Source organism: Ambystoma mexicanum, chromosome 7q, assembly GCF_040938575.1.
Source record: "Ambystoma mexicanum isolate Mex_15411 chromosome 7q, UKY_AmexF1_1, whole genome shotgun sequence".
NCBI lineage: Eukaryota > Metazoa > Chordata > Amphibia > Caudata > Ambystomatidae > Ambystoma > Ambystoma mexicanum.
Window position 1 is genome coordinate 1,042,810,669 of NC_090941.1, and position 20,159 is coordinate 1,042,830,827.

A 20,159-nucleotide genomic window follows, 5' to 3' on the forward strand; every position below is an offset into this window, starting at 1 on the left:
TACACTGGAATTACGGGCTGGGGCACTGTGGATTTTGCAGGCTGCATAACGCACAGACTCAATGGATATTTCTAATGTTATGTGAGTAAATATTCAGGCGTTTTAATCCCGGGATGAGGGAATGATGAATGGATGCATGGGCAGGTGATTTGATACAGAGTTTGCCATGTACAGGGCTTCTTGGGATCTATCCGCCTCCCCTACGCTATGTGATGCAGGGCTGCCATAGTGGGACCATCGTCTATCTGGCCTTGTTGAGCCCTCCCTGTCTCGACGCGCCCTCAGACACTTGTGTCCATGCACGTTACCAATCCCATCAGATGGATTCTGTTTTCACAGGCGCATGCACAGGTACACTCGTTTGTGTTGGTGTTTACACCTCGATATAGATAGTTATGAGTCGCAAGTGATTTTTGGGTGGTGATGGACTTTGGAGTGGGCTAGCATGCATGTGGCTGTGGATTTAGTGTGATCATTGCAGTGAGTTGTTGGAATGTAGTACTGATGGCCATTCTGTTCTTTTTCTTTTCTTTTGGTTGACAGGTATCTCCTCCCCTTTTGCCACTGCCATCTGTATGCCACTCCTGCAGATGGGTTTTACTCCCGACACCTGCTGCTTCGTGTTAATCAGTGGAGCAGCATTACGATCTTATGGGACGATCGCCAATGGGCCACATGCCCTTACGCAGTACTGGTGGCTCGGAGCAACATTTCGGCCTTTCAGCTGGACTAGTGCCTCCCCATTGGGACGGCCCTGCGGTTCTGTGCGCTTCCATGTTGCCTTTTCGTACGTGAATGTGGCTCTGTGTACCATGAGGGAACAGGGCGTCACACAAGTAGTGGCTGGTCATTTCTTGCGGATGCAGCCCACAATGGTGAAATGTGTTTTGGAGTTCATGGCCTGATGGCTGTATGGGCTTGGTGATTTTGATGTGCATTAAATTTCTATTCTGATTTGGCCCGTGTAGCGTTCTTCTTTGCAAGTGATGTGGCATATGCCTATTTGGGGGGCGATGTATTGTGAGGAGATCTGCACTGGGTTCCAGCTTCGGAGTTTAGTTGCGTGGTACTGTACTGGGCGCGTTTGCCTACGAAGCCCGTGAGGTCAGGGATGGGGGCTGCCAATATGACAGTTTGAATGTTGTCATGCTCAGGGGCGGGGGATTGGGTTTTGTGTAACAGATGTCGGTCAGCCAGGTGGACTGGTGGAATGATGTGATTTTCGGAATATTGCTGGTCACAGGTGCCTGTGTTTGCGTGCGTTTCTTGGTGGGGGACTGTGGTCATGTCCATTGGGATGGCTTCTGTATTCGTGCCATCTGTGCCCTGCAGCTCCCATTGGCCCCTGTTGTGTTTCTATTGTTCGTTGGCATGCATGGGTGACTTGTACATTTCACTGGTTGCATTGTGGCTTCGTTGCACCTACGGGGAGTTGTACTTTGTGGGCAGGGAGCGGTGTACGGGCACTCAGTGGGGCCGTTTACGGTTGATTCGCGATGCCGTACTTCTCACCATGGCGGAATGGTGCATTCCGCCATGCTTGATGGCGTTAGGTACATGTCCGCTAGGGTCGGAATTGGCGTACCGTTGCGCCATGGTGGTGTTTACGGTTTGGCATGGCGCGCGCGCGCGTGCTTGGTGCAGTTAGCGTTGGCGTTCACTACGGTGTCGCTAATGGCATCGTACTTTGCGGTGACGGGTCATAGTCGCACCGAGCGCTATTCGATGGCGGTATTGCATTTCCGCCATCGTTTTCCGAATTCCGCCAGGGTCGTAATGAGGGCCATTGTGTTTTTCGCCTAGACCACTACAGTGGTCACTGCGCGTCTTCCCATCTCTGCCATATCTTATCGGCTTTCCTTGGACAACCTCTTGCTGTGTACACTCTACGTTCCATCATGATGCACACCTTTACGTCTGTAATCCATTGTTCATATTGGGGGACTACCGCTGAGCCCCAGAGTCTCGTAATATTCCTTTTGATTAGTGCTGTGGTCGTTGATAGGAACAGTTTCTCGTATTTGGCCAGATCCCCCTACTCCTCCATCCCGAGCAGTAGCAGTTTTGGGTCCCTGGATATCTCCCTCCCGTGCACGTGCGAGAGTTCATCCCAACATTGCTGCCAGTATCTTTGGATGTTATCGCATTCCCATATTATGTGGAAGAAGGTACCCTCTTCCTTTTTGCATCTGAGGCACTGCGGATCATTAATTTTCCCCCACCTGTATAGTGCCACTCTAGGGTAATATATCCTGTGGAGTATTTTGAGCTGTACAAGTCTGAGTCTCGCCGAGATTGTCACCTCCCGGGGGTACATGAGGGCCGTCACCTAGTCCTCTGCTTGTATTGTTCCGAGATCTCTTTCCCATTTCAGTTTCAGGCTTGATAGCTCGGTCGTGGCAAAGGAGGTTATGACGTTGTACATTGTGGATGTGATTTTAGTATAGATTTTTGTCTGGACTATGTTCCTCTCAAGTGGTGTGCTTTCGGGCATATCAGCTAGGGCTTGGAGATGAACTCCCAGCGCGTGCTGTAGTTGTGTGTAGTGGTAATGTTCGATGGGTGGGAGGTAGAAACCGGTCATTAGGGATTCAAAGAGCATTAGTTTACCTTCAGTGATGATGTCCCCTATTGTGTTGATCCCAAGAGTTGTCCAATTACGCCTTCTCGGGAGTTTGTCTACTTCAGGAAGGTTCTTGTTACTCCATAGTGGCTGTAGTGGGGTAATTATTGTTTCCCAGCCTACATGTTTGTGCGCTGCTTTCAGATCAGTGACATGTGCGACAGCATGGTTCGGGGGGATGTGGGGGATGTCACCTTCTACAGGTGTTCTAGCTGAGGTCTGTTTTGTTCCACAATACATGATGTTCTGTTGTGTGGCAGTGTTTTGTCTCCATGTATCATGTCATTAACCACTGCCATTTTTCTGGCCCAATAATAGGACTGCAAACGTGGCAGGCCAATCCCTCCCTCCCAAATGGAACGCTGGAGGATACACAGTGCAATACAGGGGTGTCCTCCGCTCCACAGCAGTTTCCAGAGTGTGCGGTCGATGATTTGGAATTCCCTCAAAGGGATATATAACAAGGCGTTCTGTAGAATATATAAGTAACGGGGGGTCATCATTTTGCAGAGAGCTGCTCTGCCCAGCAGGGTCAGTGGGAGGGAGGCCCATTCGCGAGTATCCTCAGTGAACCTGACCGTGATCGGATGGAGGTTTTTCACCACATAGTCGCTCACGTTGCTCGTGACTTGTATACCAAGATATCGAAATTGGTTTGTCACAATTTTGTACAGGCAGTTATCTGGTATCATGAATAACGATTCATCGACTGGGAATAGTGTTGATTTAGACCAGTTCACCCGAAGTCCGCTAAATGTTCAATATCGATTTAGGAGATTTGTGATCGTGGTGCAGGAACTGTGTGGTCCTTTCAGGTAGATTAATAGGTCATACGCATATAGGGAGACTCTATCTTCCCAGTTGTCTGCCCAACGGAAAACGGTCCATGCCGTTGATGTTCGCAACAGCACCGCTAAGGGCTCGATCGCAAGTGCAAATATTAATGCAGATAGGGGACACCCTTGTCTCGTCCCCCTTCCCAGCTTAAAGGGCTTTGAGGGCCAACCATTGACTCTCATTTCTGCCACAGGCGACTCATATAGCAATTGCACCGAGCTCAATATATTGGCCCAAATCCCATTCGACGCATTATTTTCCATATCGCCACCCAGCGTACCGAGTCGAATGCCTTTTCAAAATTTATTGCAAGTAACGCCAGGGGGCCGTGTATAGTGGGGTCTTTTTCTAATGCTGAGTGTAGTCTATGGATGTACATGCAGGTGGACCTTTGGGGCATAAACCCGCATTGATCAGGGTGGATCAATGATGTTATAGACTGCTGCAGTCTGTTAGCAAGTACCTTCACCAAGATTTTGGTTTCACTATTTATAAGGGATATTGATCTATAAGAGCTGCATTGGTCTGGGGGTTTGTCTGCTTTGGGAATCACTATTATTGTGGCTCTTCGCAGATCTGTGGGGAGGGCACCTTGGGTTTTAGCATGAGAGAACATTTGCAGCAGGTGTGGGGCAATTACATTTGTTCCCAGTTTGTGCCACATTTCTATTGGGTAGCCGTTTGACATGGCCATTGCAATTTCCTCCTCTGTGATGTCCCTTTCCAGGAGGGTCTGTTGCTCTGCACTGAGGGATGGGAATGTAACCTCGTTCAGCACCGAGATGTCAATCGGTGTCGTAGGGGGTTCGTATAGGTCTGTGTAATAGGAAGCAAAACCTTCCGCTATGTCTCTGTCAGTTACCAACGGCTCAGCGTTCTCTGTTCTGATCGTTCTAACATGGCGACTGCCCTCATCTCTCTTCTAGACCATGCCAGCATTTTGCCCACTTTGTCGCCCGTTTCATAGATCCAGCTCTCATCGTTCTATGAGCCTGCTTTGCGCAGTATAGTGCCACGTTTTGGAGGTATTTTTGGGCTTGTATTAATGTACGATGGGTCTCGGGTTGATCATGGTTCAGGTGGTCTGCTTCTGTTTGTGTGACCTGTTGCTCCACCTCGGCCATGCTTTGTAAATGCTTTTTTTTGTGTGCCGCGGTCCAAGAGATAATCTCGCCCCGCAGTACCATTTCATTGGCTTCCCACAGCATGCCTGGATCATCTACTGATCCGGTGTTCAGTTCGAAGTATGTTGTGGTCGCTGCTTGTGCTTGCTCTACTAGCTTGGGGAAACCTAGGTAGTAATTATTAAGGCACCACATGGGGGTGGGCGTGGTCTGGTCGTGGTTAGCTCAATCAGCAGAGGGGAGTGATCTGATATGCCTAGGGGCAGCAGGGTCGTCTTGAATGCTCTGTGCATTTCTGGTGTCGTGAGGAAAAAGTAATCTAGGCGGGACAGTAAAGCATGCACCCCAGAGTGAAAGGAGTATTCCCTCACCCCCAGGTGGAGGTCTCGCCACACATCGCTCAGGCCTAGTGCCGTAGCGAATGTAGCTAGTTTGGTGCGAGTGGATGGGTTTCTCCCCCTTAGGTGTGTACGATCTGTCTCTACGTCCATAACTTCGTTAAAGTCCCCACCAATAATAATAATATCAGACTCATCTCTAGCAATCATGGGCGTGATATCTTCTATTAGCACAGGCAGGAGTGCCGGGGAGGGCATAAACCACTAGCATTGCGATTGTCTGGTTCCAGAGTGACCCGATGACATGTGCAAATCTACCGCTAGTATCCTGTGTCACTCTTGCGAGAGTGAGGGATAGTCTTTTATGTAGCAGTATAAGAACGCCACGGGAGCCCATGGTGAAGCCAGCATGTATTGCCTGTTTATAGTTGGTACATTTAAATAGATTACATGTCGTGCCGGCCAGGTGTGTTTCGGTCAGGAAGACTATATCCGGTGTGTGTCTGTTTAGGAATTGTGTGACCAGTTGTCTTTTGATTCCCCCTCCCAGCCCGTTAACATTCCAGGTCGTGACTCGGAGGGCCTTAGTATCAGTGTTTGTAGCTGCCACTCCGTACGATAAGTGGACAGCGGGTGTGTTGTCGCACATCGCGCATGGGTGTAGCCATGGCTGTGTTGACATGTGCAGGGTACATGCAGTGTGTGTCAGAGACTTCTTCCAGACCAACAAAATAACAAAACTCTTCATCATTAACCAACCCATCCCCCACCCTATACTCCACCCAACTAGAAGTATCTGTCGCCCGAATTGTTCACAACGATAAGTACCGGCCATTGTGGCCAACAACTAAACAGACCGGTTCTCCTCATGGTGCAGGTTTCCTAAGACGCCACGCGAGAGGGTGGGTCGCTTCCTTGGTGGCCGCCAGAGTGTTTCTTATCTTTTTAGTCAACATGCAGCATTGTGTAGATTGTGTCCGGCAGTTATCATTCACTGTCACTCCATCTCTTTGTTTCGCGGGTCCATCGCTGGTTGTTGTGGAAGCGCTGGGTCTCTCTCTTGTCGGGCACGTGGATTTCTCTGTCTGTTGTTTCTCAGAGATCTCCAATCTCCTTCAATATGGGTTTCGGCCCATCTCCAGGCTTCCTTTGGATCAGTGAAGTGGACTGTTGTTCCGTTGTGGTATATTTGGAGTTGGGCCGGGAAGAGGAGGCCATATTTGACATTGAGGACATGCAGCTGTTTCTTCAGGTGGTCAAAAGATTGCCTCGCTTTCTGGACCTCCCTCGTGTACTCAGGAAAGAAAGCAATGTTCGCGCTGTTGTATGTCAACGTCCCTTTGGCTCTCGACCTTTCGAGCAATGCGTATCGATCTCTGTAATTGAGGAGTTTTCCTAGCACAGTACGGGGTGGCGCCCCAGGGATCAGTTGTCCAGATGATATGTGGTGTGCTCTCTCGATCAAGAAGAATTTGGCAAAGGCGTCAGGTTCGAACATGTCTGTAAGCCACTGTTCAAGAAATATCTCCATGTTAGGCCCTTCTGTTTTCTCTGGTAGGCTGAGGATCCGGACATTGTTGCGCCTGGAACAGCCTTCACTTTCGTCCATTCTTTCGGCCATTGTTTTAAGCTCTGTCCTGACTCCTGCCAATTGTTGTTGCAATTCTCGTATACTTTCCTCAGCGTCAGAAATGCGCTGCTCCGCTTCCCCAGTACAGGATGTCAATTTTTGTAGGTCATGGTGCAGGAGTGACACATCCATACTTATGCCATCCATTTTTTGCTCCATGGAGGCTCGTGAGTCAGCTATGGCGGCCATGACATCTTTCAGGTACAGTGCTTTTTCTGGGTTGGGAGCACCGGCGTTCATCTCTGGCTCGTCCGAATTTTGTGTGGACGGGGTAGTGTATTGGTCCATTTTGTGCTGTACAGCTTGTTTTTTCACTTTATCTTTTCCCGTTGTGGCCGTGTTCACCATCCCCATTGTCTAGAGGATAGTATTCCGTGAGTGAGATCAGTGCAACAAAGGTTGCACGCTCTTGTTCACAGCAGTGTCTTGGATTTGATTGGGTCAGCTTGTTTTATGCGGAAACGTCAGTTCCTTGTTAAGTATAGAGGGGTTGCAGTGGGATCGCGCACACCGCAGTGTTGACAGCACAGTTTTGTCGTTCGGTCAGCAGTATTGTCCAGAGTAGAGAGTTCTCCGTGTGGTGCAGGCTTAGCAGGCTTTTCGCATTGGCCAATTTTGCCGGGGGTTTGTATTAGTGCCGGCGACGAGGGCCTCGGTTGGAGGTGGGCGCACTGCCACCACAGGATTAAGGGTGCGTCCGGTAGGGTCATTGGGGCAACACTGATGGCTGCATTGGCAACAGGTCCGTCACCACAGTGTGGCCCCTCTGTGTCCGACCCCTTCCCTGGTCGGGGTGGCTATAGTCCCGACCCCCAAGTCCCAGGCTGAAAGTCTATGGTACCCAGGGGCCAGGTCCATAATGTTCAGTCGGTGGACCCCTCAGTAATCTGGCAAGTTATGCTTTCCTGTGAGGCAGGGCACTGGACTGCTTGCTGGAGCTGTTGGGTCAAAGGGTTGCCCGTGTCCGGGTTGCTGCCCACACCGGACTATCTAAGGTGCGCTTACTGGGTGAGGCGTCAGTTTATGCGATGGCTTGCAGTTCGGGTGAATTCTGGGGACTTCACCAAGTGTTTATACGCTGTGGAGTGGCCTCTGCAGCTCCACTGTGTTCCGTATCGCTCGTGTTTCGAGCCGCAGTGCCAGCTATGGCGTCAGGGTGGTCCCACCGTCGCATGTTTTACTCAACGGAGGGGAGAGGGTGTCCCTCTATTGGTTCCAGCTCGGGACGCTCGTATCTAGCCCCCACAGGCCAGGCGACCTGTTAAGCCGGCACAGTGTGCGCGCTGCCCCAGGCAATCCCGTGTGTTGCACTTGCCACATTGTTCGTCCGTCGCTGTCATGCCTCCTTTTATTCCTCCTGTATTCAGCTGGTGCGAGTGTGGCCACCCAGACGAGCCTCCCTCCGGAGGGCATTCAGCCTAATCTCTGCTGTAGTGCTCCGCCGGGACTCAGGAGTCGGGCGGTGGAGTGCCAGGCACCACGGGAGTTCGCCGCCGGATGCTTCATGCAGCTGTGGCCGTCTGTCTTTTCGTCCCGGCTCGGTCCGGCATCAGGATTGGTTTCGCTCAGCAGTGGATCAGAGGATGCTTCACTCGGGTCCAGTGCTCCGCCCGTTAGAATGTGTCTGGTTCGGGCTCATCATTTGTTTCTGTTGTTCGTTTCACTCCGTCCGCAGCGTGATCTGGCTGGAGCTTTTCCCCGGAGGATCTCATTCAGCAAGGTTTGCCTTGATCATCTGCCTCTGCGCTTCACGCCCCTTCGCTGCACGCTATTCTTTCTGTTGTTTGTTATGCTTGAGCAGGATATTATTCAGGATGTTTAATGGCGGCTGAGGGAGCTCACAGACTTTACGTCCGCATTGCCTGCTAGCTGGCCACGCCCCTCATGTTAATTTTTAAATTGTTCAGTTCCGTATATTGTACTATGTCTGATATTCTCTTCTGGAGCACAACTTGTGTCCTATCAAGAAGGACGATGTCATCCGTGTATAGCATGTGTGGAATTATGCTGGCATTTAAATTCAATGGATTGGCTGTTATCAATGCTTGGCTCTCTCCCAGGTCTGATATATATAGGATAAATAGCATAGCAGCCAAGGGCCAGCCCTGTTTTAAGCCATCCGTTGTTGCAATTATGGTTGACATCACGCTCTCTTGTGATAATCTCACCCGAATCGAAGTCTGGGGGTACAGTGTTTTCATTGGATCCAGTATATCTTTCGGTCAGTTCCATGTTGCCAGTTTTTCCCATAATTTCTGGCGGTTAACCATATTGAATGCCAGTTGTAAGACCACAAGTGGGCCCTATATGGTGTGGTTTGCTTCTTTGGCTGCACCTGTGGTGTGGAATTGGCGCTTACCTTATTTTATCACCTAAGCATGGCTTTCTATGGACTCTGTCACATTACTTCTTATGAAGACATTTTTACAAACGTTTAAATGCCTGCTAAGTGACTGGAAAATACACCTACCTTACTTCAGATATTCTCAGGGGCCCACGGGAGCGTACCACCAAAAACTGAATTTTCAGTACTTACCTGTCATGTATTAGGAAATCAAATGTAATTACACAATGCACTTAAGTCCAGGTCCACAGGATTTCATTTTTTAATTATTTATGTATAATGCACTGATTGCCGCAGGCGTCAATGCACTGTAACAAAGAAATGAACAAGAACATGACTAATAACAGGCAGAACAAAAATACTAATCCAGTAAACCAAAACACAGACTCAGCAGAAAGCACAAAAAACGAAGTAAAAGATTTGGAGCAAGAGGAATGTTTTTTCGATTTTGCCTGAAGGACGCAAGAATGGAGTTGAGCCGCCTGCACAATGGTAAGAGGTTCTACAAAGTAGGAGCGAAGGACTGAACAGATCTACCACCTGCACAAGTGCACTTAAAGTGTTTATTGGTTAACAGTTGCTGGGAGCTGGAGCGGAGAGAACAGCATGGCTTATACAACTGCAAACGATCCTGGAGATAGGCTGGATCTTCGCCATCCATACATTCATGGGTAATGGCCATCGGCTGAAACTTAATCCTCTGCCCAACCGGCAACCAATGTTGGAGAGATGTGAGATCTTCTATCAACATTGGCCATGGAAGCTGGGGCAATACTAACCACTTGCAGTAACATTGTTTCTCTTGTATTCTAGGGGTGGGCGGGGACCTTTGCAGGCCTCCGATTGGTGGCCTAGTTTTAGCTGCCTTTTGTGATAGCCCAATGGGCATTGTTTGAATTCTTCAACTCCTTCATTCCCTCTCTGCCACATCACATATTTAGGTGCATCTGATTCCACTATGTGCAAGAGGTTGTTAGAAATACTTCCAGTTCATGCCCTGGTAATTCTATTCTAATACTGACTGTGTAATGCATGTTGCCAATATCGGGGGGATTCCTTTTCTCCCCACCCTTTAGCATTATAATATATATATATATATATATATATAGGTTATAGTATTGCCTTAGATTCAGCTTTAGGCGTGGGAAGGGTGGGAAGGGTCGATACTAAGTCATTTCACTAGTCTACACATGAACTGTGTCACTCTGTAGTGTGTTCTCCTCCAAAGTACCCGTTTGAATGTATGGTTGCTTAATCGATAATAGATGGTGTATTTATTTCAGTATTATTTTGTAATGTAATTTCTTGGGTTATCTTTTTCAACTAACTGTACATATTACCCTGCCTTCTGTCTTCCCCTGAGTGAAGCCAATATTGCTCTGCCATCAGTACCCCATGTTTCCCCTTAGGATAGATGTTCTTCCACCCCTCACCAGATGGCTCTGGAAACATCTCCCTAGCACTTAAGATCTCGGTTCCTTATCCACCTCGAGCCTCTTCTCGCTACTGCTCCTTCTACCTTTTTGGCCCACGTGATTTGATCCCCATTCCCACCAATATCAACAGCTCCACCAACATACATGCATTGAAGGCAGGCCCAGGCTTCATGTTCATGACATTGAAAGAGTCCTCACACTCTACAGGTATAGTCACCCCCCCCCCCACACCCCATTTTCACATGCCACCACTGCAATTGCTGTACACAGTCATTCCCCTTTAATGATGTCCTATTTGACCATTGTCCATCTGTATTAACCTGTGCGTTACTTTCCACTTCCCCGTTACATTTTGTGAGGCTACTAGGTGCAAGAGTGCCCTGGCATTTCTTTGCCCCCATGCATATGTTTCTTGTAAAAGCGCAATGTCCTCAATACATAAACACAAATAAAATACAAGTCAAGGTCTATGTGTTGAGCTCTTGGGAATTTAAAGAAGATTGGAATAAGCTTGGCCAATGTTCATGTGGAGGGGAAGAAGGGAAGTTGTGTGGACTATGTTTACATATGAAGGGCCTGTTGTGGAACATTGTTTTGAACTTGTCAAGGAAGGAGATGTTGAGGTTGGTGGATTGTTGTGCACATTTTGAGATTCATAAATCATACTTTAAATATGTAACCCCTCGTCAAAATATGTCACTGATACTGAGGGGCTACTTTTCGTTTCTCTCAAATTTGAATATATGTACATATGTTATTGGTATGTAACCAGCTTTCATGTGCATTTCACACTTCTTGAATTACACTTTTAGTATGTCAGTCCTCATCAATGCTCTTGGTGGATAGTGAGTGGCTATTTTTGCAACTTAAAAAATCTTATCTTAGAGTTAAATGCACTATATGTCTATTGTATAATAAGTATCATGACTTTTATAATGCACCAATCGGCATTTGTGCTGCCACCTTCCTTTTAAATTGGGACTGGCCTTCTGTTTCTTCCATTCAGTTGTCCTGGTCATGGGTGTGACCCTCACTGGATACTTACTTCACAGCAGAACTTGTGTGCGTTGAATAGGACACACCAGCTCGTGGTTGCATGAGTAGCAATGAATGGACTATGATGAGGGTCTTACCAGCGCTTCTATTCGTGACTGCAAATCATCGGATAACAGACCTATAATTTCTCTAGTTTAGAAGAAATGAAATTCTGGAGTCCAATCTTGGTTGAGGTTAGTTCAGTAAATCTTTACTAGCAGCTTTACAGATTAATTCTATACACAGGTATAGAAAGTGCACAATCAGCAAGCGATCCCAAAACTGAGTTAGCCCATACCTTTGCAAACAACTTAAATAGGTTCCCAAAACATTGACTTCAATGCAAAGGGCTGAGGGTTCTATGACTTCATCAAGCAGTATTTCACTCCTTTTAATTAGCATAGTAGACTTGTATGAGGAGACGGGCACGCCTGGTCTCCCAAGGTCACTCCTGCCATCTTCAAGACATACTTAAACAGAGTTTATTCACAAGCACTGGCATTCCATCAACTTGCAGATAGAATGTGATGCCAATGGAATCATCACCTCAGTATATGCCAACTATCCAGGGTCCACCCACGACAGTTTCATTTACAGAATGTCAACCCGAAACCGGGACCTAGAAGCTGGGCGGCATGGCGATACATGGCTGCTTGGCGAGTATAAATGCCACAGCACATGCATGCATGCCAGATACTGAGTAATGTCACAACCCCACTAATGATACCCATCACCACCTCCCCAGGGGACAGTGCCTACCCTCTGAGCACCCACATGATGACGCCAATTCGGAACCCCACCACGCCACCCGAGGTAAGATACAACACAGCCCATATTGCAACCCGGGGCACAGTGGAGCGCACATTCGGAGTGCTCAAGTCACGCTTTCGCTCCCTTGACCGTTCTGGTGGGCAGCTGTTATACGCTCCCCCAGTAGTGTGCAGGATCATAGTGGCAGCATGTGTCCTGCACAACGTTGCAAAATGCCGGGGCCTGCCGGTGGACATGGTGGTGCCCCCACATCCCCAACCACATGCACGTCTGCTGCGCATGGGAGGGGAAAGGGCACGGGGTGAGGCAGCCCGAACACAGCTGGTGGCTAATTACTTCACTTAGAATCACACCCCTGCGGAGTGCACACAGCCCTGCCACATGCCAGCTGACAATCAATGATGATGACATGAGGGACAGTCAACTGTCATAACCATACCATCCTGAGATTGGTCACCTGGAAGTGTCCCAATGTGTGCATCCCTACCTACAGAAACACCACCAATGCTTTATCATCAAAAGACACATATGCTGCTAAATGCATGACCCCCTTGCAAAATAGAACATGAGAACAGTGCCATGTCACCCAACCCCTCCCCAGCAACGCCACCCAACACACCATGGCATGTCATGCTATGTGAGAGCAAACAAAGCAATCCCAAAAACCTGACACAAGTGTCACAAAGTACAGTGTCCCTAATGGAAACTGGCCACACACACTATGCTCCTAGTAATGTTGAACTAACAACGCACATGACCAAATACTTACCAGCTAAACAATGCATCTAGACAAGTTCAAACATTTCTAAAACATGACAGTACTAAGTTAAAGTAGTCGTAGTCATGCAACCTAAATATGCCACCACATCGCCCCCTTCAAACTGTAGTCTTGCAGCCTTCAAAACTGGTCTGTGTACTGCATACAACATGAACTCCATCTCCAAAGTAGACAGCCTTGTGAAGACATGAGGAATGAACCTGCAAATTCAGAGGAATACATGAAAGCAAAATCATACATTAATACACCATGCAGTGTACAATACAACAACAATATACACAAGGAATGTCTACACAGTATTGACTACAGACTGCCCACACAGCTCATGGCCGCCCAACGTCACTGTGTACATCACTGTCACTTGGTCACACCCTTTGCACGCCCATGGAAATGGGAAGCAGGAGGGGTGTGTGTCTCATGAACCCAAGCATCTAACCCAAACTCAGGACAAGCCTGCATGTGCCCAGCCGGAATACAGTGAATGCCCACGGGAGCCACACAAGGCAACACACTGTCAAATTATTTAAAAAGAAAATCAAAATTCAAAAATCAAAATTCAAAATTCAAAATTCAAAAATCAAAATTGGCCATGTGGGGGTGGGGGGAGAGGCCACCCAGGAGGTCCGTGGACAGGGTGCGCACCAACAGCCACCTGTGTGGATGTTGGGGAAAAAAAAAAAAACCTCCATGGGCTCATGGCCTGCACGGCTATGCTAATGTGGGAGAACTGCTGCTGTCGCTCCCATGACCCTCTGCTGCTGCATCAGGAGGTGGTGGTGCTATGGGAGGCAGCCCACGCAAAGCCCTGGTATGGTCCTCCATGGCAGCAAGCATGCGGGTGTGGAATGTCTCGTTCTGGAGGATTATAGTGCGGAGATCCCCATGCAACACCTGACGTGATGCCCGGATCTCCTCCCGAGTTGCCCGCATCTCAACTGAGAGCGTACTTGTGAGGTGCTCCAGCCGCTGTTCTGCCCTAAAATTAGCGGAAGTCTCAAGCTCAAGAAGAGTCTGCCTGAGGTTATGGAGTTCTGCACTCAGGGCTTCCCTGTGGGCATGGGACTCTATTGAGATGGATTGGTGCAGAGTCTCCAGTGCCGCCCGTCGGTCCCTGTTGGATGCCAACATGTCTTCCCTGTGTGATTGGCAAATGGAGTCTGTTGCCTGCTGTAGTTGCTCCATCTGCCTTTCAGGGGGGATAATGGAAGTGGCCACCCTCTCCATTACCTGAGCCATCATTTCAACTGATGCTGACTGTTGGGTTGCCATAGCGTACATGGAGTTCTCCCATACGCTATTGCCTGGTGGCGTATGGCCACCACGTCGACGGCACCACACATGTTTGGTGCAAGGCGATGTGCACCTTGCTGTGCTGGCACCGCCTGAGGCTGGAGGACTGCATTCCCCCTCTGATCTGCTGGCCTAGAAACAGGATCAAATGCTGTGGAGTGTGACCCTGCATCCGTAACCGTCAAAGGCGCCTCTACCAACACTGACATCCCCATAGAGGGATCTACCCCTGGTCCAGGTGGGTTGGACAGAACAGAATCTCTGCCAGAAACACTTACCTGTGACGGCACATAGGTCTCATCATCCGAATCAGCACCTGAATAGAGGTCTGGGGAGGTGCACCCAGAGACACCCCTGGAAAGTATGGTCTGCAGGAGGATTGGGTTCTCACCCACCACCACACCACGTCCCCCGCTGGTGTCCGGTCGTGCCTGGGATTCCTCCTGGGTCTGCAGCATCTCCTCAACCTCAACAGCATCAAGTGCATCATCCTCTGCAAAAACATGAAAGAGAAAAAATGGAAACAGGCATTAGCACCATAGCACACAAATAGGCCTGTCACGCTACAGAACCAGTACATGATTCACACATGTCCCATATGACTATAACCCTCCCATGCCTGCACTGTCACTGAGTAGTAAGGGGAGGCAAAAGGCAGACACTGATGACACCAATATGGGAGAGCAACACATTTGCTGCATGCTGGGCAGCACTGACATCACACATTGGCCTGTGAGTGGCATGTCCAATACACATACATGACACATGGCAGCACACAGATGGCATTTAGCATAGCCATGGTACATTTGACAAGTACAGCCATATGTCAGTGATTGAGTACTGTCACCCATCCATGTGAGATGGACATGATGACATGACAAATGTCGCATACTGGGACTAAGTACACATGTGCCACTCACTGCAACACATGCAAGGTACAAGAATACAGTAATAGTTGGCTGATCTATTTTTCGTCACATTGACATCACAGGAAACATCTGTCATTTTCCACATGCAAACAGGCACTCATCTAAACATTTGTGCTGGCCAATACTTCATCAGCCTGAATGGTCTCATTGTGTACATAACCAGGTAAAGCATTGCCCCAGTGTGGCCAGTAAACAATGACCGAAGCATATCACATATGTCACAATATGGTTGATAAATGTCTAGCAAAAAAGGGGATAGTGGAAAATATTATCCTGAAGGCACACTTACAAATTCTGACCAATGTAGTTGCAAGATGGCAGTACAAGGTCAACTGCACAATTGTGGACCTAATAGGATACTGTGGGCAGAAGGGATGCAGTCATAGCCAAATACAAGGCACGTGATCCCATGTGAGGAAGGAAATGGGTGACCCATAACACTCTGGAGTACACACCCTCACCTGGCACTCAATCAGAACCCATCTCCCAAAATACATACACATGCACTACACACACACACGCATGGGCACTCACCGGCCAATGCTTCGTAATCAGGTAGTTCTCCCACTCCTCGGATCTGTTCCTCTGTGACGAAGGTCCCAGCAACAGACTCATGTTCATTGAGTTTGTTGTCCTCTTGTGGAGACCCACCGCCAGTCACCAGAGTAGCGGCATGATTTGAGGCCAGCTTGTCCTTTGCTCTGCGTTTCAGGTCGTTCCACCGCTTGTAGCAATCATCAGCTGAGCGCCTAACAAATCCAAGGGCACTTATGTGGTTGGCGATGGTCTGCCAGTGTGCCTTACGTTGACCGGGTGCGGTCTTGGACCCTGCAGTCACCACCATTTCGTGGCTATGTTGCGACACATAGCGCACATGTGCATCAAGCTCCGCGTCATTAAAGCAAGGCTTCCTTGACGTGCCGGAGTGTGTAGCCGTGCCTGAGGTCTCAGCCTGTCGTGCCAGAGCACCCTTCTTCCTCTTTTTAGAAGGTGGAGCGGAGCCAGAGTGGCTAACGCCGCTCTGGTCAGTAGTGGCAGAATCACTGGTGGACTGGGTTGTTGGAGTGTGCGAATGCACATTGACCATAGGACTTGGTGCAGGCATTGTCTGAAGTGTGATGTTGGCAGGGGGAACATCAGTATGATGGACCAGGAGCAACACTGTCCTGGCTGGGAGAGTCAGAGCTGGGGCGGATGGAGCTGCAGCTGCCCCTGCAGCCTCACCATCCTGCATACTTGGGGCAGCAGATGACATAGCTGTCCCAGATCCACGTGCCTTGGTGACAACTTGCACCGCCACACGTGGCCTAGACTTGCTGACCTGGAAGTCAGCCAGGGAGTCATCCTGTGCCAGGTCAGGTGCCACAATGGGCTGGTCCAACAGGGGCTGAGCTGGGATGGTCTCAGCCACGTTTCCCTCAACCATGGGGGGGGCATGGGTGTCCCTGATTGGTCCTCCACACATGGGGGTCTAGGGGCACCCTGCAAATCCTGGCCATGTCCTCTACCGTGCCCACCACGTCCACCTTTTGAAGGTCGGCCACCTTTGCCTCCCTTACCGCTTGGTCGCCTCCCAACCATGGCACTGATGTTGTTGTGCGTATGGGAGGAGCAGTAAACTATTGTCCTGGGCAATTGGGGGTCAAAGGGGTAGGATAGTAGATGGAATTCGTACCGTAGTGCTCTAACAAGGCTGTCTGTGACCCCTGGGGGAAGGTGACGGGTCACGCAATGCACAGGCAGCCCAAAAACGAAAATAAACGTGCACGCAACCCCTCGTAGACCACGTGCGTGGAAAAATGAACCAGCACTATGCTGTGGCACCCAGAAACACAAAAATAAGCGTACGTGTAATACACGCAGCCTACAATGACCTCTGAAGGGGAGTGCGACACACCAGGCAAGCACAGTTGCTAAGTACGTGTGGAACTCACTGTCTGCCTGGAATAAGAACGTGAAAAATACGCGCGTGTGCGCGTTGGCAACACCCCCGCCAAAAGAAGAATTGTACGCTGTCTGAGGAGACAGGACAAAAGGAGAAGTGAACACTGTTTGACGAAACAGGCCCAAAAAAAGTGGAAAAATGAAAGCTGTCAGAGGTAACAGGGAGTACGAACTTGAAACGCTGTGAAGTAATCGCGTGTGAACTGACAAGAAGTACAGAATTCACCCACTCGCTCTCCACGAAAAGCATGTACAAGAAAATGGCGTTCTACACGTACCTTTTAAACCGGCCCACACGTACACATCACTTACGCGTGTACGCGTCCTTTCCTCCAATTACATGCGCTGACACTCGGACGTGCAGCTTTTCCACGTGTGCTCTGTCATCACGTGCTATGAGGGAAAGACCCGCGCATGTCACGTCACAGACACGCTTACGCGCTAAGGGCCTTTGGTCCAATGAAATCGCGTACTTGCGCTGATGCGCTTACGCGCTAAGGGCCTTTCCTCGAATTACACGCTGACGTGCAAGATTTTCACGTGCCAAATCACTCCATATCAAGCTGGCCACGCGTTCACACATGAAAGACCACGCTCCTGCCCAGAAGGCCGAATTACTGCCCCCCAGAGCCCCGAGCACGCTCCCACCTGCCATCTGCTGCTGCCTGTCTGCCTGCTGCCCACGTGCACTGCTATTTGGTGCCTGCACGTCAGCCATCTGCAGGGGTCCAGTTGCTGTGTCCACACCTGCTGGAACAGAAGACTCCCTACTGGGATTCCATCGCTCCACAGCCCAGCCCCAGAACCCAGTTGCCCACCCACTCCTGACTCTGGGGTTGCCATGTCGGGCACATCTCCATCTGGCACCACTGGCAGCCCCCAGCCAGAGAGGCAGAGGGCCACCAACTTCACTGCCACCGAAGTTGGTGTCCTGGTGGAGCATGTCCTGGGGCATTATGATGCCCTCTTCGGAACAAGACGCGCCAACAAGGAAGGACGGACCAGGATCTGGACGGACATCATGACTGCCATCAACGCGGAGGGTGTGGCAGTCCGCGAATTCCATCATGTCAAGAAGCGTTGGGAGGACTTCAGGTCCAGGACCCTCAACAAGGCCTTGCGCCTCGCGGAGGGGGGCCGGGTCAGCCTGAGCAACATCCAGATGAGGGTCCTGGAACGCGTAGGCCCAGGGCTCCACTCCCAGATCCTTCAGAGGCAGACCCGTCTGGAGTTGAGCGGTAAGTGGCCAAGCATTGCTGTGTGAGACAGGGCATGTTGCAGTGTGCTGTTAGTCTGATACTTGCCTGTATGTGTGACATAGGCCATGTATGGATATGTGTGTGTGCAGGGACATCATGGTCATGCATGTGGGACCAGTTATGTGTGAACCACATGGTAGGTGCATGTGTTTTAATGCAACATGGGGACCTCTATGCAAAATGCACACCTGAAAGCATGCCAGTCTCTGTTCCTGGACATGGAGGGGGATGAGGAATGGGTGCTGATGTCATATATATGTATGGTGCACGTGTGTGTGTGTGTGTGTGTGTGTGTGTGTGTGTGTGTGTGTGCGCCAGAGAAGTGTGTGTTTGACTTTGAAATGCCATGGATGCATGTGACTTTGAAGGCAACATCTTGGTTTACAGGGGCCCTTGTACATGGGTGTTGATGTTGATTGCAGGCGCCGGGAGTGTTTCTGCATGTGTGTTGCATGCATTGACCCATGTGTTGTGGAAGGACAGGATGGAAGTGACATTTGACAGTGCCACTCATGTGTTATTGCTTCCTGTCTAGGGTATTTTGTGCTGTACCCTGATGCTTGTGTTCTATGTCTCCCTCTACGCAGCGTCAAGTGAAGAAGAGGGCGGAGACGGCGCTGTGGAGCCAAGCGACGGGGATGCCTCCACCGGGCGGTGACGCATGGCCCAGCCACCCTCCCAGGAAATACCATCATCCGGGAGCGAGGGGGCTGGTGCCACGTCTGCCACAACGGCTGTGGCGGAAGGGCCGGGTGAGCCGCCACAGGGGCTTCCAATGGCGGAAGACGGTGTGGAGACATCCAGGTTGGTGGTCTCCACAGAGGAGGAGGAGCCCGCTACTGAGCCGCACATGGGGCCTGGTGGGGGTAGTACCATTGGTGCAAGTGGTGCAGTCCAGGGCCAGGGTCAGGAGGCAGCACAGATCACCGCGGAGGGGCCTGTGCATGTTGCTGTCCTTGACCCTGTGACTGCACCATCATGCACCAGCAGGGAGGCCCTGTCCCAGGCCCGTCCGCAGGTAGGGGAGGGTGCCATATCACCTGCCTCTCCACTACCTGCGGCCGAGGGGTCCCGCAACCGTATGGGATCTGTCCTGGTGGGTGTCGCATTGCGCACGCGTGTCATTCGTGATTATGTGCGTTCTTCCTGGGCGGAGAACGCACGCCATCACGAAGAGCAGCGTCGTGACGTGGCACTGCTGGGAGGGGCCCTGGTCGTTGGGTTCCTACATGTGACGCGCACTCTGGTGGACCTCTCCTCCTCTGTGGAGACTATGCGCCAGTCGTTCTCCACATCGTCTTCTGGCCCTGATTCCACCAGGGCCCCCTGTGGACCTGGCCTGACCATCACAGCCAGCTTGGTGGAGATCCCATCCCTGCCACAGTCGGGAGTTGGCGGTCCAGCAGGGGTGGACACCACAACTGGAGACCAGCAGATGGAGGATGTGCAGGCACCATCGCAGAGGGCACATGGACAGCAGCAGCAGCAGCAGGAGCAGGCTGTAAGTGGGAGCAATGATGGCTCAGGGCCATCAACATCGGAGGGGCAGGCATCGGCCATAGGGCAGGAGGAACCTGGACGGGAAGTGTCTTCCGTGTGGCAGCGGTTGGGCCATGCGATAGATGCGGAGCGGCAGCGGGCGGAAGAGGCACGGCTCACGATGGTCAGGGCAGAGAACTCCATGCGTAGGGCCCTGAGGCGGGCCGAGTACCTCGAGGCCATTCGCAGGGACCTGGAGTTCCAGATGTCATCATCACTGCGAACCCTCGGGGCCATGGAAGAGGACCGCCTCCGGGACATCGAGCAGGAGTTCGATGATGC